General features: G+C 49.3%; 1 protein-coding gene and 1 long non-coding RNA gene across 4 annotated transcripts in view; one reads left to right on the top strand and one right to left on the bottom strand.

Annotated features, from left to right (window-relative positions):
• The window catches only part of TSPAN14 (tetraspanin 14), a 53,033-nt gene extending 42,478 nt beyond the window's left edge, over nt 1-10,555 (bottom strand). The window contains exon 1 of the mRNA XM_043925115.1: nt 10,424-10,555. The gene's annotated coding sequence lies outside the window, so the exon portion shown is untranslated. The remainder of the gene's footprint in view (nt 1-10,423) is intronic.
• Nucleotides 10,556-10,714: 159 nt separating this feature from the next.
• LOC122708712 overlaps nt 10,715-23,768 on the top strand; it is a 24,904-nt gene continuing 11,850 nt past the window's right edge. The window contains exons 1-3 of one of the 3 annotated variants that reach the window (XR_006345277.1): nt 10,715-10,932; nt 11,836-11,970; nt 22,026-22,101. This is a non-coding gene — a long non-coding RNA (uncharacterized LOC122708712). Of the gene's footprint in view, nt 10,933-10,973; nt 11,971-22,025; nt 22,102-23,768 lie in introns of those variants that run through there. The other 2 variants (XR_006345276.1, XR_006345275.1) reach the window with 2 other exon arrangements.

Genomic DNA, 23,768 nt, shown 5'->3' with positions numbered 1-23,768 from the left:
CTGGAGTGGCTAAGATCTGTTCACCAAAGGACTTCTATTAAGCATAATGGGCTCCCACTGCCAGGAACAATAGCTGCACTGGCCACCCCCTCTCCTCCTCCCCTCCCCTCCCCCCAAAATTGTCCACAATGGGAGGCAGTAGGAAACGGGGCAGAGCCCATGAATAGTTCCACTGTCAGGCCCCAGGCCCCACCTCCTCAGCCCCACAGGTCAGCCCTAGCTGCCACCCGGCCACAATAGAAACTTGTATGCCGCCAAGCTCCAGGCCCCATACAATAGAGCTGTGGGCATGGGAAGCTGTGGACTTCTCACGGGGCGGCATGTAAGGGCAATGGTGGGAGAGACAGGGCAGAGACGCAGGCCTCAGACTCACCAGGGCAGGGTCATACCGAGCACATGGCTTTTTAGGGGAGCTATCTGCCAGCCAGTCCCAAAATCTCCTCCCTTCTTGCCCTGTCCTGTCTAGGCATGAGGTCGCCAGAGCCAGACGGGGGAATATTATGGTCATTTCAGGGACACACGGTGGCCACAGGGGTGGAGAAACTGCCAGAGCACTCCCAAGACCCCCAGAAGGATTCCCAGTAGACATGAACCCTCACACCCACCCCAGGAAGAAAACCTCACCTGCCCTCACCCCCTGCATCTACTCTTCAAGGAAGCTGCCTGCTCAAAACAGAAAAACTCATCTATTATTTACACCAGGTGCCTTCTAGACCGGCTTTTAAAATCACAAGGTGGCAGTCCTCTCCAGAGCAACCTGAAGTTGCACAAAGCCAGGCAGGGCTGCTGGGCAGGTAGGAGATGGGGGATCTCAGGGCAGCGGATGGTCTAGTGAGACCTGGACAAGAGGCTTCACACCAACCCCTGAAACCTAAGGAGGATCTTTTCTTCTAAAAACTGATTCGCAGCTCCTTATTTGTTTCTCCAAGACTCCAGGCTTCATACCCGGCTCAATTCCTGCAAACTCCTGGGGTCACTCAAGCCCACATATGAGAAGTTCCCCACTCCCAGCCTCCCCAGACCCTCCCCAGCACTGACTGCCTTCTTCACACTCTTATAATCACACTTTTGGGTGCACAGGCTGCATGGCCCACGGGGCACACCCAAAAGCTACACACACCAGGGGCTCCACAGGCAGGCTGACCTGAGCTGAAACGCTCAGACCACATGGGAACGACCCAGCAGCACAGCCCCTCCAGCTCTAGGGTCTGACGGCATAAACACAAGATCCTTCCACAAGGAAAACTCAGAAATGTTCATTCTCCCTCTTGGAATCAAAACGGCATGTTTCTTTTCTGGTCAAGCATCCCATGCCTGGATTCCCCATCTAGCCATCACTACAACAGACCTCTGAGCGTGTACATGCAAGGCATTCCTGCAGCGTGGCTTGGAGCAGCAAATGCTGACAGCAAGCTCAGTGTCCATCCATAGGGGGCTGATAAAGTGAACCATGATTGACCACACAGAGGAATACCATGCCACTGTTAGAAAGAATGGCCTGAACTGCGTGTGCTGAAATCAAACAATCCCAAGATAAACTTGAGGGTAGAAATCGGAACACCATTAGGTGTGTACGGCTTGGGGACAAACAAGAGGAGGGCAGACACGCTCCACTAGGCACCCAACATCTGGTGATGCTTATTTGGCCTCAGGGGAGCAGAAGTGAAGGAGTCAGGGGTGGAAACATTAATTTTCACTACATATCATATCTTTGAAACAAATATGTATTTTTTAAAATAAAACATGTATTTTTAAAAATAAAAAAAGTTAAAACTGAATTGACACCTTGTTTATAGCACAAAAAATTTGGCTTGTAGCTCTCTGCAGGCGGTTCCCTAGAACAAGAAGCGGCTGGGGGGTGGGTGGGGGGGTGTCAGTCTTTGAAATAAAGACAGACATACCAACTCATAGAGCTCCCCGCTCACAAGTCCTCCCCAGGTCCCAAAATAGAAAGTCTTCCTAGGAAGACCAAGAGCGGATTCTGACCAAGGCAGAAGGGAAACCTAAGTTATTCCATATAGAGGACCATCTGTAGCCAGGTCCACTCAGTCTGTGATGAGACTGTAAGACCCCCAGGATCAGTGGGTGCTGAGTCACAGGCATCCCAGGCCTAGGCAGGGACCCTTCTCAGGGCCCTCCCCAATCATCAGTGAGGCTCAAGGTCCTCGTGTTACGAACCCATCCCAATTTTAGCAGCTGAAGAAAGCTGTTTCAACAGATTTCTAGGCCTGGCCCAACTCCAAGGACAGGCTAAAAACAGTTTTTCCAAAATCCCAGCTCTAAACTCCAATCCCTTAACCACTAAACTCCCTGTACCTTTCAGGAAATGCAAGCTGCAAAATGGAGCTATGAGATGGGTGTGCACACTTGCTCCTTACTAAAGGGATACATACATGTTGTTTAAAAGCCTACTTTAACTGACACATCAATAAATACTCTGCACTCAGAAGCACTGATGTATTTCCTCCGAGTGATTTTCCCCCTAAGGGACAACAGAATAACCATCTCAGTCTCTCTCCGGCTTCTGAGGGGTATGACACAATGCCTATTAGAACCAGGATGGGCCAGACCATTGGAGTGAGGCCACTTAGAAGGCAGGGAGTGAGTGCTTCCTGTATGGAGCTGTCTCTACCTAGCAGAGGTCCCCTGCCCCACCCCCAGCCCACCACAAAGATCCCCTAAGGATTTGCAGAGTGCCCAGGCCACAGAGAAAGGTAGCTAGACATGGGGGAAGTATAAGTTTGGCTCCCCTACTCTGTAAGAGGCTTTCTGATGAGTGTTCAATGTTCAACAGGAAGGCTGGAAATAAAGGAGTACAAATGAGACTTCATGACAAGCAGGATCACGCAGGCAGCTGGAGCCCTCAGACCTCAGCTACTGGAAACAAGTTCCTGGCCCTTCAGAGGGCCCTCAGGAGCTGAGGTCCAGGTAGGCACTGATGCTCAACACACTGAATCCCAGCTGGCACCTCCCCCTTGCCCCCTCAACATCTGTCTTCCCATGGAGAGAGTATCAGGACTCCCCAGCCCAGAGGAGCCCCAGAGAGATGTGCGCACCGCACCCTTGCACCAGGGTACAAGCCACTGGCTCCTCCCTACTCCCTTGGGAATGAATACCTCAGCGCAACTACCGGCTCTTTAGTTTTTGACAGGCCCCTTGTTTACATCATTACTTGCATTTCACAGGAAGCAACCAGGACAAAGGAGAGCAGAGGCAGGACGGGTGCACAGAGCCACTGTTCCCTGCTGGGGTGGAAGCCAGCCTTCAGGAAGTGCAGAAGGTTCCGCACCCCGCAGCCAGGAGGTTTTCCCCACACTCCCCTTTTTTCTCACAACAGCGGGTGGCCTCGTTCCTAAAAAGCTGGCTACTGAGACACGAGCACCTCCAAGAGTAGCAGACACACCCAACAGGGTCATCTGTGCAGGTGTGAGCAAAGAGACAAGAAGGGCAGAGAGAACCAGGAGGATGGGAAGGCCACAGAGAGCAGAAGGAAGCAGCTGGGGGTAGGGGGGGATCCGGCCAGAAGGGCCTGGAGCTGCAGCAGTGGAGGGGGTGGGGAGGGGAGAGTCACCCATGGCACCTCCCTTGGCCCAGGTCAGGCAGTTGAGATAGTTGTATCCAAGGCCTATGGGAGAGAAACAGATCCATAAAGTTGTCGGACTGGTTTGTCCAGAATGCGGAGAACAGGAAACACAAGGTACAGAGGCCAAGGAAAGAGGGTCAAGTAGTGAGGGTTGTCCAGAGTCAAAAGGCTCCCAAAAGATCTGGAAATAAGGGCAGCCAGCACTGGTGGGCCACAGGGAACCAAGGCCGAGGAGGGTTCACCCAGGGCTGTTTCCTGGGTGCAAAAGGTGGTCAAGGGGCCAACTGTGAGGGAGCCAGGGGCCAAGGAGCCAGTAAATGCGAAAAGTAAAAGACTAGGGTTTCTGGAAACAGGAGAGTGATGCCCACAAAGAGGGTACCACTCTTGAGTGACAAGCATGAGTAGTGATGAGCTCAGGCCAATGCGAGAAGCGTGGGCAAGACTGAACAAAGGCTGAAGCTAGCCTCATACATTGACAGTCTCTTTGACCAAGCTAGTCAGGCTCCTCTGAGCCCTCTGCCCCTTCTGTCTCTGTCCTGGTAGATTCCAGTTTTAGCAAGAATCCTGCTAAGGCAGTTTAGCCAGGATCCCCTACCCTCCATTGCTGGTCACCTTGCACATCTGACCAAATCCTCACCCTCCTAGTGCAGCATCCCCCACATGTTATCTGATCACCCTAGCCTGACTTCAGCAAGAATTCTGTTAGGTCTGTTAACAAAGAACTACCCTACCCTCTCATAAATTCTCCATCCATCCACCCTTCCCCCTACTATACTCCCTGGCTGTAAATTCCCACTTTTCCCTGTAATATTTGGGGTTGAGCCCAATCCCTCTCCCTTACTGCAAAACCCCATTGTTATAGTCTTTACACCTATCATGACAGTCCTGAAGAAAGTCTACCTTACTGTGTTCACAGTTTCAGAATAATATTTTTTTTTCCTTTAACAATATGGAGCTCTAAGTCTTCCTGGACCTGGAGTGTGAGAACAATTGGGGCTGGCATTTGGGGCTGGACCCTGCCCTCCCCTAAGAAGCCCCAGGGACAGATCCTGTCTGCCTGGCCCAGAAGTAAAGGGCTGAAACCAGCTACAGGGTAGCCAGACATCAGGGAGGTCACCTGGAGAGGAAACAGAGTCTCTTTGCAGCAATCGTCACTCAGTGGGCAATCGGAGCCTTTCCTTAGAGCAGCTGGAGGCTGCAGCCGGGAGGCCTGGAAAGAGCTGAGTTTTGAGCACAGCTTGAGTGGGCACCCCAGACTGGGGATCAAAACACACCCAAAGCTGAAAGTCACACCATGGCCTGAACTGGAGCAGGGTGTGTGGGGTCCAGTTGCCCCTCCATGGGAGACCAAATCTGAAGCTGGTACGATCATATTCCTTACTCCCACCTGCCACTTTCCAATAAGCCCGAGTTTCCCACGGTGCCTTGGGGGGCTTCTGATGCATAATTGCAGACCCTGCTTTAGGACTGTGTCCAGGGATATGCTGCTGCCCTTGGCCCTCCCAGGCTCACCACTCGGACCTCAGGGTATGGATTGAAGAGATTCAGGGAACACTCATGCAATTCCAACTGCTGTTTGAGGGCCCGTCCCCTGAGTATCAGCACAACACATTCCTCAAAGCTTTTTTTCTTTTTTAAGCTTTTTGGGCCCTGCAAAATAGACTGGCACAGGCCCCAGTAGTTAGTACCGGTAGACAGGGAAAACCCAGAGAGGGGGAGGTTCATCAATCATTTTCTCGGAGTCAACCTTTGCTCAGTCCCACAGCGTGACTTCTCCCCCAACCTTACCCATGCACTAAAGCCTGGCCTCTGCTCTCCCAAATTCCAGGGGGACACAGACAGGCAGCACCAGGAATGCACCTCTGACTAGGATCCCAAAGGCCCCACCACCACAGCTCACAGCCACTAGGCACAGGTGGACAGAGCCCAAGAAGGCAGAGGCCGGTCCCTCCAGCTATCCAGCTGATGGACATCAGGGCTCCAGGAACTTCTCTCTGGCTGCTGAGTGAGGGAGACAGAACAGACCTCCAGAAGCCTGCCCAAGCCCATCGTATCTCAGATTACCAGGCCTGCTGCCTCCTAAGAGAAAACCACAGCCCTGCCCAGCCCTGCCCAGCCCCATTGGATCCCCACCAGGCCCAAGAATGGAGGAAGTGGGGTTCCCAGAACCCGCAGCTGGTGAGCACTTTGCTGAGAGCTGTCAGAGTCATGGCAGCAGTCCCAAAACAGAGTATATCAGCCTAACTCAAGAGCTGCACATACTGCATCTCAAACCTGAAGTGTGTATGCTTCACAGTAACTCCACCAGGAACAGGGAGGGCAGATTCTTCTCACTTTACAGATGAAAAACCCAAGTCCAAGAAAGGGAGAAAAAAAATTCAAAGGCTTGTCTAGGTCACTCAGCTACAAAGTAGGTACAACTCGAAAGCTGGTCTCATCACTGTCCACTCTATGTGATGGACAACATTCTTCACTGGTACATTTAACCAGCAAAGGCACTGACTGTTTCCCACTGGCCAGGTCAGACCCTTTGCTAGTCCAACATACCACTTTCCTGTCTGAACCAAAAAAACATGCTGTTAAGGGAGAAAACAGATGTTGACACATTATGAATTACCCCCATTGCTATAATGAAGATAAGACAAACCAGGAATGTTGGCATTGACTTAGCCCAAAGACTTTCAAAAAACTTGTGTATGTAGTCCCCTGAGCACTCTAATGACCAGCCAAAAACAAGACCATTGCTGTAGACCACCATTACCTCTCCCTGTATTCCTGATAGGAAAACAGAAGCCCTGAAAAAGGAGGAAACATGCCTAAAGATAGTTAACCACAAGCAGAAGAACCTGAGGTCTCACCACCTCCACCAGTGTTTCCTGGCTTTGCTGGAAGTCACCAGGGACACAGCAGGCAATAAAGCACAAAAGCAGGGTCCAAAGTGTAGCCGGCTCTTGGACACCCTGCAAGGGTGGCCCAGGTGGGAAAATGCAATTAACAAAGGGGTTCCACCCACTTCACAGGCCAGAGAACCACCCCACATCCAAGCCTGATCTCCATCCTTTAGGTAACGTCATGTGACTCCATCCTTTAGGTAACGTCACCAGTTTACCTTTCCACACCCCGAGGCCTGCAAGCTCAGCCTCGGAATCTCATTGGTGGAAGGGGAAGGGCAAGGCCTATAGGGGTATTTCTGCCTGCTCCTGCTTCCAAGAAAGTTGGCTGCCCCTACTCACCACATACAGAATATGAGGAAGACAAGAAATCCAAGGATTGATGTGTCAGGGCAGAGACAGGGAGCAGGAGCCTGCTTCCCATCCCATAGGTAATACCATCCCTCCTTAAAGGCCACAGGATCCAGCAGCAGGAAACAGGGATCCCGGAACCCAGTTCACAGCCTCAAGTGCCAGGCAAGGAGCTAAACAAGTGCTTAATGAGAATCTCTGGCTAGGGTCTCTGCACCAGTCCTTGGGCTCACAAACTGATGACTGAATAAATGAATAAGCAAAAGAAGAACCCAAGGAACTCAAAATAACTTGTCCAGGGTCAGAGGAACAAGTTGCTTCTGCAGACCACCTCTTACTATGCTAATAAGCATTTTTGTTCACCATACCTCTGCCCTTCAAATGTGACACCTCAACTCATCTCTAACCTAAATGACATTTCTTTGACTAATTCATGATTGATGTTCCTGGTGACAGAAGCATAGGACACTCAAATCTAGACCTTGGAAATAAGTTAGAGATAACTTATTGCACAGTGTTGGGCAGGTGGCAGGCATCAGTGCTTTTCCCCAAATGTTTCGTCCTCTTTTGCTCCCCACCCTGCAGGGAAGTATGGCCATATATGACTGCTTTGGCTACTGAAATGCCACTTCTAGGTGGAAGCTTTAAGAGCCAGGGTGAGATTCACGGTGCTCCCTGTCTCCAGGTGCAAATGACCAAGAACGTTCCAATTAATCAGCATGGGTCCCATGGTGAGAACAACATAAAGCAGATATGCGATGGATGTGGTGTGAGTAAGAAATAATCCTTCATTGCTTTAGGCCTCTGAGATTTGAGGATTGTTACCACGGCAAACCCTGATCTATCTAGACAGCTACAGGCAATGACTCACTCCCCAATCTTCTGTGCATGGTAGTGCTGGTCTTCCCATTCCCTGGCCTTAGGGAGATAAAAGCTACATTGCCAGTCAACCAGCAGGGGTTCAGAGACACCTGCTTTGTGCCCAGACAGATGAGATGCCTTCAGAAGCAGAGAATATAAGGAACATGCACTGAAGAATTTACTAGCTCCTCTGTGGGCCAGGCTCTTCAGTGTACCAATCAACTTGAATCACCCTGAAAGGATGCTGTATCTAATTTATCTAATTAGATATGAGAAAACCCAGTTTACATTCAGACCTTAAGCAAGTTACTCACTCGGTGACCACTCTGGGCCACGGTTTCACCATCTGTAAAGTGGGACATTAACATTACCCACTGTACTGTGTTGTTTCAAGGATTAAATGAATGAATACAAATACAGTTTCTTGGATAGTATGTGATATGTTTCAATGAACACTAAGTCTTAATACACATGATTACTACACATTTAAACATTCCATGTAATTGCTATAAGCTTGTTCGTAACTCTTCCAGTTTTTAAATCCGGCAAAGGTTTCCCAGGACTGGCACAATGGCATTTTGTAAGCATTGCCAAGCTGAATTCTGTCTCGGTAAAAGTTGAAGTCAAATCCCTTAGCACAAGGTAACCTAGCGTGAGGCCTCAGGAAATGCTTCCACAACCCAGAGCGTCCAGAACTCCCAGTTTCCCAGCCTCTATGGAAACTTCACTACCACCAGGACCTACAGGGCAGAGCTCCCTCCCCTCCCCCATGGAGAATGTGTTCTGTCCTCCCACTCCCAAATGTGGGATGGGAGGGATGGGAGGCACCCTCACCCGTCCTCAGAGATTTGCACAGCTACCCAGCTGGTAAAGGATGGAACTTTCCTAAGCAGTCAACCCTTCTGTGGTTCCTTCGTTTCCCTGCCCTTTCTTGCTAGAGGCAGCTACAAACCTCAGGACACACCAGTGGGCTTGAACTCGGGTGCCTGAACAGTGCTGCTAAGCTGAGGTTAAGTTCAGATTAATAAACACTACAGAGCATCTACTACATGTCCAGCCTAGGTTCTAAGACCTCATAGAACTGACAGCCAATCAGGGAGCTGTGAGCCTAGAACAGTGCTTGCAACAACGCCTGGCACCCCACAGATTCTCAACCACACTCTGTTGAATGAACTGAAGACCATCTTTAGTGGTTCAAACAGTGGAGTTCAGAGATGTGAGGACGCAGGAAGACAGGAGGGGAAATCCATCTAGTAGCCTGGGCTTCCAAGGCCTGACCCCCAGGCATCATGGATCCTCAAGATAAGACAAAGCTTGGAGATAGCAGAGAGAGGAGCAGGAAGGACATGTGGGGCCATCACAGAGGGGTATGTGTTTCATTCTGAGGATGCCTGGAGGATCCCTGGAAACAAGGGCCCTCGGCCTTCCACAGGGCTTACTGAACGACAGAGGTGATGTAGGGGTGCTGGGGTGCTCTGATGACCAAGGCGCCAGCTTTCGCTTCACCAACAGGGTAGGGTGACCCAAGCACTCTGCAGGCACTAAGTTCCTCTACCTTGAGGTCAAGGGAAGGGTAAAGCTTACCCTGAAGGGTTTGGCAAGCAGCTCCACCCACTTTTATCAACGGGAGGGCAACCCTCTTCTCAGAAGAGGGGAGGAATCCTCTGGAGCTGACTGTGGTTCAGAGAGCACACCTGCACAGGCTCCAGTGCAATGCCCTGCACTCAGGGCCCAGGTTGACTTGATGCCCCTAGACCCCACCACCAGGGACAGCCTGGGAAGTGGTACACTGCTGCGGGATCCAGCTGCCAGGCCAGCACCGGGGCCAGTCGCTTCCCCACGACTCCCAACAGCACTGACTGCTTCCAGCCAGAGACCAACTTCGTGTTCCCCCGGATTCGTGTCCCAGCGGTCCCGATGCACAAGTCCCTACACAAATACACGCACACACCCTACCTACCAATACCACCACCCCTACCGGGAAGGAGCAGCGGCCGGGGACGGACGAACTCCACAGCCACAGACCCAACTCGACCGAAGTTCCAGTTATATCAGGAGTTGGGTTTGCTCCCAAGCACAACCCCAAACGACCAACACGGAGAAGCAGGATCACCACCTACTCAAACTCCGGCCGCCCCAAATCCGTGACGGGCAGAATGGGACTTAGGGCCAGGGTGGGCGACTGGGAGCACACTTGCGGCAGGGCAGGGGAGGGGACCGCCCTCCCCGGTCGGCGCCACCCTCCACCCTCTAGCCCGAGCTCCGGGTGGCCGAGGGTCCGTGGCGGAACCGAAAGGAGTGCCCATCCCAAGGCTCGCGGCTGGGGAGGGGAGCAGAACCCAGGACCACGGCGATCTGATCCCTCCCTCCCCGAGTGCTCCCACCACGCCCGCCCCAGCAGGCACCCGTCCGGCAACGCGGACAGGGTGAGGGCGACAGAACCTCGAGCGCCAGCCGGGTCGACCGCTGCGGCTCTCACTCCGCTCGGCGCCCGAGTTCGGTTCAGCGGGGTCCGGACCAAGGCCTCAGCCCGTCGCGGGCGATCTGAGCAGACAAAGCCAGCGCTGGCCGCCGGGCCGCCCCGGGGAAGGAGCGAGGGCGGCAGGAGGGACCGACCCTGGACCAGGGGATCAGTCCTTGTCCCCAGAGGGCGCTGGGGGGAGCAGGGGGGGATAGGCTTCAGACAATGAGGGGGGCAGGGCGCGACGCTCCAGCGGGGGCTCGGCGCTCTACTCACCCGGGCGCGGTGGCGGCGGCGGCGGCGGCGACAGCAGCGACGCGGCCGGGCTCGGCCAAGGAAGTTAGAGCAAGTTCGGCGGCGCGGGGCGGTAGGGCGCGACTCAGGCCGTCCGAGCGCGGGGGCGGGGCGCGGAGGGCGGGGCCGGGGGCGCGGCGCCGGGTGGCTGCTGAGAAAGGGGCGCCGCTTCCCTGGGCCGCCCTGCGCGGCACCGCCCTCCGCGCCCCGCCCCCGCCGATAGCCCCGCCCCCGCCGATAGCCCCGCCCCGCCCCGCCCCGCCCGGCCTTCCAGTCCGCGCCTGTGCTGAGTCCGCGGGGCCCGGGGCCCCTTCGAACCGCTCTGGGCGGGGCGAGAGGCGAAGGCGGCCCTGGCCGGCGCTCGCTGGTTGGGTTAGTGGCTCAGGCCTAGTGGGGACCCGCACCCCACGTTTGGGGCCTCCGCAATATGCGGACGCCACGTCGGCGTTGTCACTGACCGGACCGGAACCCAGGCTTGAGAAGCGCGAGTTGTGGGGGCCGCGTCTCGTGGGGGGCGGGGGGTACGACGAGGGTGACTGGGTAGAGAGGTGAGCCAGGGTTAGAAAAAAATGGCTGAATTAGAAATATGAAAGGCGTTCTTGCCGGGCCTCAGAGGCTGGGAGTGGGGGTAGGATTCCAACCTAGAGTAGTAAATTAACGTTTATTTCTTCACACACCCACCGGCAGGTAAAGACTGGCTCCTGGTAGCCTTGGTGCTAAAAATACTGGGCTTTCTTTGGATCACCTGCCGAGATTTGTTCCTCACCTTCATCCTGAGAAGATGGCTGAGAGGGTTCTTGAGGGGGAAGGGGGAACTAGAGGTACAGCCTGTGGTAGATAGGGATTCACAATGCCGACTGGGCTCTGGTGTTAAAAAGGCTGACCTCTGGGGTCTCAACGCACCTGTCTGAAAAATGAGACCCAGGCACCGCCACTGAGCCTGGAACTCATTCAGTGGGGAAGGACTAGGCGATTTGTTCTGCTGGACAGCAGGAAATTCGAATCTATTATAACTGGGCCAAGAGACTGGCTGCACCACATTGTAGTAAAAGCAACCAACAGGTTAAGTGCAATGTAAGGAGGAGATCTTGTAAAGGAACTGTTGGGTCCATTCCCAGTTTTTTCTTATTAAGGGGGATGCAGCCAGCCTCTGACACCCGGACAGCTCAGAGACCTCCTTGGAGAACTGCCCATACGTTCATCTAGAGCAGATAGTGGGTGTTTGAGTGCCGGGCCCTGATTTGATGCTGAGGATACAGCTGTAAATAAGACAGCTGAAGCCTTTTACTCCATAAAGCTGATTTTTGGTGGTGGAGACATAATTGCAAGTTGAAGTAAATGCTGGGAGAAGAACAAGGGACTGGGTTAGAAAACAGGAGCCATTCATTCTTTAGGTGGAGCCAGCAGGAAAAATGTCTTTGAGGAGTTGACGTTGGAATTGAAGTCAAGAGAATGAGGAGATAGCATTGGGAAAAGGAAGGCAGAGACATTCCAAATCAAGAACAGCTTGCACCAAGGTCCTGAGAAAGGTAAGCTGTGAATGTGACAAGGAGCTAGGGAGAAAACAAACAAACAGTATGGCCAAAATGCGGAGCCTGGGAAAGAGAATCAGGATGATATGGGGAGGTGGGCGGGGACCAAGACGTGTAAGACTGTGTCTAGGTTGGAGACCTGTTATTAAACCATTGAAGGGTTTTATGCAGAAGGCTAATGTATTCTGATCTTTTACTGTGTTAAGAATAAATTGGTTAAAAAAAAAAAAAAAAAAAAAAAAGAATAAATTGGGTAGGTGACAGGCAAAAATGAAAGCAAGGAGACAATTAGACTCTTATGGCAGCCCTGGCCCAAACTAATGGTGGTTTGGACCAAACTGATGGTCACACTAAGATCAGTAGTTGAAAGATGCTATTTTGGACATGGACATCAATAGGATGGATGTGGGGGAGGCAATGGAGAAACCAAAGAGAACTTTCAAGTTTTCGGCTGGAGTAAGTGGGTGACCAGTGCCTCATTTATTGGATAGGGTAGCCTGGAGGAAAGGGACTACAAGTCAGGCAGGCACGTCAAGAATTCTGTGTTCATGTTGAGTTTGAGATGCCATCAGAGATCCAGTTCAATTGTCCAGTCACTACACACCCAGAAGAGAGGCCTGGGCTGGAGGTCAGGCTTTGAGAGACATCATTTTAAAGATGATAAGTGCCTTGAGATCTGAGGGAGTCACCTAGGCCAAAGAGGTAGATGCAGAAGAGGTTGGGGTTCAAGAGAGACCCAGAGGAGTCCGAAGAGCCAGAGCAAAAAAGAAGACTGAAAAAGACTTCTTTTTCAGAAGGCTGGGGAAGCGAAAGGAGAACCAGAGAACGCTATATCCCAGAGACTGACAAAGCAGTGTTTCCAGAAAAGAGTGGTCAGCTGTGGTAGATGCTGCTCACAGATCAGATAAAATGAAGAAAGGGAAGGAGCCTTTGATTCTGGCAACATGAAAGTTGTTGGTGCACATGATAAGGGCAGTGTTCCTGGAGTGGTGGGGTGGCTGCCAGACCATGGTAGAGCTGTCGTGTTTGGACAGCTTATCCAAGGGAACACAGAACTGGGAGAGATCTAGAAGGAATGTGGAATCATAGGAGGCTTTGGCAGAGAATGCTGGATGACCCTATCAGCCATTCTCCCCCATTTCCTTTATTATAGACTTTGCAGTTCTAGCTGGCCACATAGCTTCCTTGAATAAAAGCAAGTTTCTAGGACTCCCTCAGGGCTCTGCATGAACACACGACTCAGTTCTAGCCAACAGGAAGTAAATGGAGGTGACCATGTGCAATACAGGATAAGTAGCCTTAAAGGGAGGTGGTGTGCTGTCCTCAGCCATTGTTTTCTCCTGCCCAGTGGAATATGTTCGCAGGCTTATTCATTGCTGAAGTGGAAGCCATGTGTTGAGGATGTTAGAGTAACAAGTTTTTGGGTTTCTGATGTTTAGGGATCTGCTGTATCTACTCTGGGCTACCTACTTCATCCTTTGTTTTCCAGTGCTTATAGCCATATCTAATTTTAATTTTTGTTAGGATATAAAGGGTTTTGTTAAAATATGGAAAGGACTAGAACAGCCTTGCAGAGTGATAGGAATGATGCAGGAGAGATGGCAGGAGTGATGGTTCGGAAGAAGCGGTAGAAGGAGATGGGATGTGGGCAGGAATGGTGCTGTCCCCTCTGGAAAGGGATGCCCCCACTGTTATTAAGGGGGATGTGGAGGCAGAGAATATGTTTCCAGTGAAAGTTGGGAGTGGAAAGGTGATCATCCACACCTGATGATTTCTGCTTAACCTTGGATGATGAAGAAGGGCATGAGCCTAGAACAAGGAGAGAGTAAAGTCAACTTTGTGAATCATGGACCCGATGATGTTAGAGGTCCTGCCAGCCTGAGCAGCCTCAGAGACAGCTGCTTCCTGGCACAGTTGGCCACACTGCTGCAGAGCATGAAGGGGTTGAGGGAAGTGCCCACAAAGCCAGCAAGGCCACCACCCCTCCCCCACCAGGCCTCACTGACAGTTACTGTGACACTCGCCTGCCATTCCCAGCTGCCCTTTGAGACCCACCAAGCTTTACCTGACCCAATTTTACAATAATTTGTTGTGGCTTTCAGAGAGCATCAGGGACACTCAAAACAGAGCAGGCCCATTTTCTTTTCCTTTTTTAAAAACTAAAAGGAATCACAGTGGTTATCATTTTGAAATGTACAGAAATATCAAATCACTATGTTGTGCACCAAGAACTGACAGTGTTGTAGGTCAATTATATACTTCAAAAGCAAACTCACAGAAAAAGGAGATCAGATTTGTGGTTACCAGAGGTGGGGCCTGGGGAGGAGGGGGAATTGATGAAGATTGTCAAAAGGTACAAACTTCTAGTTGTGAGATAAAGTACTAGGAATGTAATTAACACTGCTGTATGTTACATTTGAAAGTCGTTCAGAGAGTAAATCCTGAGTTCTCATCACAAGGAAAAAAATTTTATTTTGTATCTCTTAATGTATGAGTTGATGGTTGTTCACTAAACTTATTGTGGTAATCATTTTATAATATTTGCAGATAAAATCATTTTACCATATACTTTGAACTTATACAGTGCCATATGTCAGTTACATCTCAATAGAACTGAAAGAAGGAAAAAAAAGTACCATGTAACCTAAAGCAGAAGAATGGAGATATGGACAGTCCCAACTCATAAAAGGGCTGTATTATAAACAGTGATTTAATTTCCGGGCTAGCCCCTAGAACTGTAATTGCCAAGAGTATAACTGAATTATTGCACCTACTGCAAGCCTGAGGTATAGATTATGGGAACAGAAAATAGTACAAGGAGGGGTAAAAGAAAGAAGCTGAGAGTATTTTCTTCTTCTGGACCTGGAGTGACTATAAAATTTAAATGGAGGAACTTGGCTTTACCATCCTCTGACTTCCTCCTTTAACCCCACTCCTCCCCCGCCCCCCCCCCTTCCCAGTCTGGTCCTTGTCCCAGTGCTGCTTTTGCTCACCCTGGGCTCCACTCTAGCACTTCTGTGTGTGTGTGTACAAGACAAAGAGGTGGAGGATAAAGGGAAACACCTTGAATATAAGAGGGACTTGGTGTCCAAGTGTTTCTAATTCTCAGCCTCTTGATCTTGAGCAAAATATTTTCCATCTCTGAGCCCTACTTTTCTTATTTGTGAAGTCAAGGTAGTAGAACCCACCTCACAAGCTTATAGTAAGAATCAAATGAAATAATGTTTGTAAAGCATCCTATAAGCTAGAAGAAACTCTGTTTTCTGGGAAAGATGCCTTATTAGGGCCAGACGACCAAGGATCCTCACTTTAGTCAGGATGTTTTGGTTGGAAGTGACAAAACCCTACCCAAACTAGCCTAGGCCAAAGGAGGGAAAATTATTAGAAGGATAGTCAAGTCATTCACAAAATCAAAAGAAGAACTTGAAACCAGATCGATTCTGGATACTAGGGGCTGATCATGCGGGATACACAGACCAGGAGCCCTTTTCTCTCTGTCTCTCCTAGTGCACAGAGCTTGCCCCATGTTGGAGATGTGACTCCAAATAACTCTACACTCTAGGAATCCCAAGGAAGGCCTCTAACTGGCCAAACTCTGGTCATGTGCCCACTCTTGAGCCAATCACTGTGGCAAGGGAGAGAGGTTTCCCTACTTCCACCAGGTATAGGTCAACATGTCCATCCCTGTGGTCAGTAGAGCAACATCTTTGCCAAAGAAGAGGTGGTGGGTACAGGACCAGGATAATTCGTGGCAGAGTTTTATAGTATATATATGTCTGGTGTTCCTTAGGCCCTAAGCAGTCACTGAAAGGTTTTAGGCAAAATAGTAACATTATTACACTTGTGCTTTTAGAAGATCGTAAGGCTGCAGTAGGATTGGAGGGAGCAAAATATTAAAATAGGTAAGAAGGAACCTGTACAGTAGTTCAAAAAATTGATAATGAGGAAATGGTAAGAGGTGAACAGATTCAAAATACATTTAGGTGGTAGAACTGAGGGGTGGCTAATAGAATGGTGACTAATAGGATTCTGGCTGCATGGACAGTCATGCTATTTACTGAGACCAGGAATCCAAGTGACTGTGTGTTTGGTGAGGGGGTCACAACTTGGACCTCTTCCATTTGAGAGATCTCTGGATAGAGAAAAGATGTTCAGATTGCTGTTTGGAGAGACATCTAAGCAACATTACATATTTGAGAGCTGTATTAATCAGAATTTGTGTTCGGTTCCTGTAACATCAACCCAACCACACTGCTTTAACTAAATGGTATTTGTTGCTCTTTGCTGCTCTATTGAAAACTCTGATATAATGCCAAGTTTGAAGGTAAGCAGAGCAAGACTGGTCATTCAGGGCCAGGTCTGCCCTGTTGGTTTGCTCTGGCTCTCCTTACTGGGAAACTTGCATCCTCAGAGTCAGCTGTGGTCATACAATGGCTGCTGCAACTCCAGCTTCCCACCTGCATTCCACATATGCAGGAGAAAGAGCAGAAAGGATGAAGCAGCAGCGCCAGTGTTAAGGAAAGCAACCTTTCCCCAGAAATCCCCACTGCCTGCTGCTTATGACTCATTGGCCAAGTCTGGTCACATGGCAGTCCTTAGCTCCAAGAGAGGCTGGGAAATGTAATTTAAAAAAATAAGTCCCGAGCCTGTTTAACAGAAAGAAAAGGAGAATGGTTCTTGAGAGAGCGGCACAGAGATGGTGATTAATAACTGTGAAAGTAGAGGAAATTACCCTGGGACTGGGAGTTGAGAAGGGAGAATAACCGAGGCCGAATCCCGATGAACATGGAGACAACCAGAAAGAGAAAAAGAAGAGGGATTAATTAACCTGAAAAAGAGCAGTCAGCAAGGCAGGTGCAAAGCCAGAAGGGTGGTATGTATACAAGTCGAGGGAAATGAGGGTTTCAGGAAGGAAGGGCTGGCCCCCAGTTTCCAGTGATGCAAGGAGGACTGCAAGACAAGGCTGAGGAGTAACCACAGGGTCGGTAGCTTCACAGAGCTGGAGTAGTTGAGTCAAAAGTGGGCTGGAGACTAAATGAGGTTCGGGGTGAGATCATTAGCTGGAAGATGATGAGGGTAAGAGGCTGAGGGAGAGGTTTGTTTGGATTTTTTAAGAAGAGAGAGACTTGAAGATGTTTAAATGATGCAGGAAAGACAGTAGAAGAGAGATTGAAGAGTCTGAAGGAAAAGAGATGATGCTTGCTGGAGAAGGTGGGAGGGACTGGGATTCAGGACAAGTGGGCAACCAAAAACTGGAGGACAGATGGGGCTCCATGGAGACAAGAGGATGGGGGGATAGCTGAGTGGGATGCAGATGTTTGTGGGTTTAGTGGGGGTCCCTGAGTGAAAGCAGCCTTTTTTTTTTTTTTTTTTTCTTCTGAAAACAGGAGAAATAGGTCACCTGTTAAAAGAAAGTGGCTGTTTGGTGGGATCCAGGGATTTTTAGAGAAACTTAGTAGAAAATGAGAGAAGCTTTTGAGGAAGGCAGGCAGGAAGGTTTGAGGGTAGTGAACCAGAGTCAGAGTCACAGCTCAAATGAGACAGCCTTCATCCGTCCTCAGCGACTGGGGTATGTCCCAGTGTAGAGAGCAGAGACAGGAGAATTGATCAAAGTTTGGAGGGAGTTGCTGGAAAGGCATAACAGAAAACAATGGTACAGAGGGTCGAAGACAATCGAAGAGAAAGCACTGAAATGTTGTATCAGGAGTTGTGGGTGTTGGGGGAGAGAAGTGATAGCTGGAAGGGCCAGTAGGTGGAGAGAAAGGAGAAGATGGGAGTGGAGCTGGAGGGCCCTCATTGACTACAAAAGACAGGAGTGGTGGCTCGAGGCTACGGTCAGACAGAGGGAGGTATCCACTCAGAGGGAGGTATCCACTGGAGGGAATGATTGCGCTGGAATGAAGGAATCAGTGACCCTTGGAGTAAGGAAGTCAGGGTCAAGTATGGCAGGACTCAGGTGAGTTGGGCACTAACATCTTTCACTCTGAGCTGTCTTGAATTAAGATTGCCTTTCTTGAAAAGATCAGGGAGCCATGGAGAAAGGTTAACAGAAAAAGTAATTTCTTAGCCTGTCACCCAATGCCTACCCAAATATCTATTTTAAAGAATTTGTAAATTTTCAAGGGCTTCTTACTCCTATATGCAACTGCCACCTTGGCTGTGGGTCTTCTCTCCTCAGACAGTATCCCTACCAGACTATAGAGATTTGTGGTAGGAACACAGTGGAGCATACTTTAATGATGGAGGCCAGGATTGTCATAGATGATGGTGACGAGGAGTCCTGCCTATCTCACCTTAGTTGTCCAACCTATAAACTGAGGGTGGGAGAAAGGGGACAGTTGTTTAGTAGGTAACCTCCCAGGGCCCTTCCAGCCTTGACTGCCTGTGAGTCAACCCTACTGTAATTTCTCCAAATGGGAGAAGACAGTTTTGCCAAAGCAGGAAGGTCCAGATGTTGCCAGTAAGACGTCAGAGGGAGAGTGCCAATCAGCGAGATTAAGAGCAAGATCAACCCCAGCTTTGCCCCTGAAAGCTGTCCACTAGGGGAACTGTGGACTGTGTGCAAATGTGAAAATCACTTGACAGTGAAGAATGATTCCTTCTGAAATAATCTCATGTGAACTGACTTTCACAAAGCTGTGCATTTGTGAAACAACGTGGAAGGGTAGGCTCAGAGTGAGTCACTCACCCCATAAGACGTAGAACCAGAACTGTTAGCTTTATGTCCAGACCTTTCTGTCTCAATCTTCCACCCCAGTCCTGGAGAGTCATGATCACATGGATTTGGGGATTCACTGAGACCTGCAACCCCTATGCTCAGGCTCTGCCAGGAGGGACCCTTGATAGGAACCCCAGGGAAGGGGACAAAGAGGCACCTGCCCCACCTGCCTGAAGCAGAGCAGAGCAGAGGTGGATGCTGTACCCATCACAAGCGCTTCTGCCTGGCCGGCCGCCTCACAGCTCTGGGGACTTTCCCCTGGTTCCCTGGGAGAAGCTGGCTGTCCCTGGGGAGCAGTGCGTGCTCGCTGCTGCCACGTGCTCACACTGCCATCTAGGGGCAGCCAGCTGAACTGACTTTACGAACCACTGCTCTGTGTGTTGGGGCAGGAGAAAAGGGCTTTCTGTCGGGTCTGATGCTGCTTCCTTCCTGGGGCACTAGTTCTCCTGGCTCCCCTCTCCTCGTTACCCACTCAGACAGGGCCATGCACCTCCTCCTCTGAGTATCCGGATCTCTCTTCCCTGTAAATGTTTCTTCTCTTCCCTGCTTCCACCGTCTCCACAGGCTCTCTGAGGTTTCTGTTGCTCATGTGACTTTAGATACCTTCCATGCACTGGCCACACTTCATGTTTATCACCAGACTTGCCCTCTCTCATGAGCCCCAGCCCCAATCTAGAAAGAGGATTTGATTCCATGCTTCCCTCCCCCCAGGCCTTGAGAAGTTCATGTCACTGAACATTGTGCAGAGGCTCAACAAGCCTGGTCCCCATAACCACATCTGAGCAGGTCCTTGTAACCACGGCTTTGACCACAGGCCTTCTTCACACTCGGTAATCCAGTCTGTCACCTCTAGTTCAGGGGTGGCTGCACAGCAAGCCCTTCAGGACCCAGTGTTGGAATCTTCCCTTCAGGACCTAGTGTTGGGATCTGTTGAATTGCTTCTGGCCAAAGGAAGCTGCCTCACCCAGAGTTCTTAGACCCAGAGCTCACCAAACCCTCTTACCTCATTTCTGGACAAGTGATGAGTGATCCTGACTCTGGCCTCCCCATGGGGGTCAGATGAAGCCAGAGTTCAGTTTGAGTTCAATTTCTCCCTCCACCCTGTCCTGCTTCCCTTACTTCCTGCAAACAGGTCTCTGGATCAGCTTCTGTTTCCGGTGCACTCGGCCACAGCACATGTTATCACCGCAACTCAGAACTTCTGCCCATTCCCTTTGTGTGAGAATACAGAAGGAAGAAACCAGCCAGCCCCATCACTCAGCCAGGTCCTTCAGAAGAATGGGCCTGGATGTTCCCATGTCACCAGCTTCCAGAGAGTCACTCACACTCTGGCCCTGGTGTCTCCCTTTGTTTCTCCTGCTCCAGCTACTTCTGGCCAACTGGTCCCCAGTTTCCTTGGGGGGGGGGGCTCTGCCTGCTGCTCTCTGAGTCTTCAGCCCTTGCCCTCTTCCTTTTTCAGAGAGGCACATTTGTGTACCCCAAGAGTGAGAAGCTGATTGCCTTGGTTAACTGTCACCCTCTACATCACTTCTTGGACAAAACTTTTGTGCTAGTTTTGCAGGTTGGTCTGCCTTGCATACCTGACCAGTCCATGGGGTCCTAACTCAGAGTCCAGGACCCACCCCTGGTCCAGCCACTCTGTCCAGGACAGTTTTGGGGTACAGAGCTCTATTGAGGGGACTCCAGTGGAGCTGCTGCGTGAGAGCCCCAGGAGAGGGCAGTGATGCATGGCAAATGAGTGCATAGTGTCTCTCTGGTGTGCTGCTAGGGCTGCTGACTCAGATAAAAATGAACAAAGTTAGATCTCCACATTAGCATTTGTAACCAGTCTGAGTATGAGTATGCAGATCCGGTTTTGTGATGATTATAGTCTTATTGGTCAATTTTTAAAGGTGTTTAAAACATTTATGAGACTGAATCATCAGAATTGGGAAGAGTGTCATTGATTACACTTAACTTCAAATGTTCAGGGCAATATACTTTGTTAAAATTATAAAAGGTCAATTTGTTAACTGTGAGAATTTGTTGTTATTTAGTCGCTAAGTCATGTCTGATTCTTTGTGACCCCATGGACTGAAGCATGCTAGGCTTCCCTGTCCTTCACTGCCTCCCATATTTTGCTCAGAAAAGTCCTTCACTACCTCCGGGATTTTGAGCAAAATCCCGGAGGCAGTGAAGGACAGGGAAGCCTGACATGCGACAGTCCTTGTGGTTGCAAAGAGTCAGACATAGTATATGAATATTTAAAGAAATGTTAACTGTTTCAGTTTTCCCATGTTGCATGTGAGACAATGTGTGGAGCTGGCTGTGTTTCTCTGTGTACACAGAGTTCCTTGGGCTTTAAAGAGTAAGCTGTGGGGAGCCCAAGGGGTGCTGAGGGTCCGTTCAGGGAGCAGGACACTCACTGTCTGTGCACCTGCAGGTGAGAAGGTGTCTGTCCAGTGCTCTGCCCCACGGCCCAGCTGAGGCCAGTGAAAGGGGCTGACCCTGTGCGCTAGGGTAAGGGATTCACTGCTGGTGCCCCGCAGCCCTCACCCAACACAGGCCTGAAGTTGATTCAAGGTTCTTTTGAATCATGAATGTTGGGGAAGAGATGAGTGCCAGATCAGGGCAGCTGAGGTCTCTGCCTGGCGGGCTTGTCAAAGGCTTCCTGCTTGAAAGGGCAAGCCGCACAGCCCACCCCAGGAGCTGGCTATGTCTTTAGGCCCAGCTCCCCAGTCCCTCCGGCCCCCAGGGCCCTGGCCGCCTCCTCCTCTTGAGTGTGGGCGGTGCCAGGATAAAGGCCTGGCAGCAGACTAGTCTTCTCTCCCCGTAAACAGGCACAATCAGAAAGGGCACAGGGAAGGCCCAGTGCCAGCTGGATCCACTGACAGGCAGAGCAGCTCTCCCAAGTGCTTGTCTGAATTTGCATTCCTCCCCAGGCCTCCACTACCCTTGCAGGCCCGTTGGGCTTCCCCAGCCATACTGATTCTATACAATTTAATGTGCCCTGAGCTTCATGCCACATCTATAACCCTCTCTGAGGGGCTGAGGGTGAGGGCGCAAAAAACTTTTGGTCAGTAAATCAGATACAGAGGTTTACTAAGTAGATAGGATAATGCTATTTTTATTACTTTATTAAAAAATATTTAATTAGTTAATACATTCACATGTATTAAAGTTCTAAAGGGCTTTGAAACGGACCCTTCTTTTCTTCTCACCTGTGTCCCCAGCCACCAGTACCCTATTCCTCGAGGCAAATACTGTTACTGGTTGTTCATGTATTTTCCTATCAGTATGTTATAGAAGACACTGTTGGTTGAGTCCTCAAATCCATTCTGTTTTCTTTTTCTAGGGATAGAGTCACCAAAATTTGGCAAGCTATAAACCCATCCATGAGAAAGACTACATTCTCCCAGCCACTCTTACAGGTAAGTATAAGCATACCTCACTTTATTGAGCTTTGCTTTGTTTATGTGTGTGTGTGTGTGTGTTTACACATTAAAGGTTTGTAGTAATTCTTCATCAAGCAAGTTTGTAGGCACCATTTTTTTCAACAGTATTTGTTCACTTTGTGTCTCTGTGTCACATTTTGGTAATTCTCATAATATTTTAAACTTTCATCATTCTTAATTTTGCTATGGCGATCTGTGATCAGTTATCTCTGATGCTACTATTGCATAAAGATTATGACTTGCAGAAGGCTCGGATGATAGCGTTTTTAGCAACAAACTTTTAAAATTAAGGTATGTACATTATTTTCTTAGACATAATACTATTGAACACTTAACAAATTACAGTATAGTGTAAACATTACTTTTATATGCACTGGGAAACCAAAAAAATTCATATGACTGGCTTTTTTAAAAATTTTGCTTTTATTTACTTTATTGCAGTAATCTGAAACTGAACCCATGATATCTCCGAGGAATGCATGTGCAGCCCTTAATCCTGGCCTGGATGTGAGCAAAAGTGATATGTGCTTCCTCTAGGTCATACTTTAAGGGAAAGAAGTACGTTTAGCCTTTGACAAAATTCAACATCCTTTCATGATAGGATTAAGTATGATTAAGTATGGAAGGATCTGTTCCATACAAACAGATTAAATATGGAAGCATTGTTCCTCAACATAACAAAGGCCATATGTGATAAACCCACAGCTAACATCATACTCAATGGTGTAAAGTTAAAAACCTTTCCTCCTAGGATCAGGAATAAGACAAGGATGCCCACTACCACCATTTTTATTCAACATAGGACTGGAGGTCTTAGTCATATCAATTAGGCAGGAAAAAATCAATAAATAAAAGACATCCAATCAAAATTTCATCAAAATGAAATGTTTACAGATCACATGATATAGAGAACTCTGAAGGCCACCCCAAAACTGCTAGAACTAATAAATGAATTTAGTAAAGTTGCAGATATAAAATCAATATATAAAAATCAATTGCATTTCTATACACTAACAAGCTATCTGAAAGAGCAAGAAAGCAATCTAAGCTTTCTAAGTTTATAATAGATAGCTAAGTTAATAGACATCTATCACTGGAGAAGGAAATGGCAACCCAATCCACTATTCTTACCTGGAAAATCCCATGGACAGAGGTGCTTGGCAGGCTATAGTTCATGGGGTCACAAAGAGTCAGACACAACTGAGTGACTGAGCACACAGTAGACATCTATAAGCACATTCCACACAACAGCTACAGAATACCTTCTTCTCAAGTGCCTAGGAAACGCTCTGGGCACTTATTTGGCTGCATCATGTCTTAGTTGCAGCACATGGCATGCAGGCTTAGATTCTCTGTGGCATGTGGGATCTTAGTTCCCCAACCAGAAATCAAACTCATAGCCCCTGCATTGCAAGGTGGATTCTTAGCCATTGGACCAGGGAAGTCTCCCTAAAAAACATTCTTAAGTATAGACCATATGTTAGGCAATCACATAAATCTTTAAAAATTAAAATAATTGAAACCATACAAAAGCTTATTCTCTGATCACAGTGGAATGAAGTTAGAAATCATTAACAGAAGGAAATTTGAGGAATTCACAATTATGTGGATATTACGCTTCCCTGGTAGCTTGGACAATAAAG

The sequence above is a fragment of the Cervus elaphus genome, chromosome 15 (genome assembly GCF_910594005.1).
Source record: "Cervus elaphus chromosome 15, mCerEla1.1, whole genome shotgun sequence".
NCBI lineage: Eukaryota > Metazoa > Chordata > Mammalia > Artiodactyla > Cervidae > Cervus > Cervus elaphus.
This window is presented reverse-complemented; position numbering and strand designations above follow the sequence as displayed.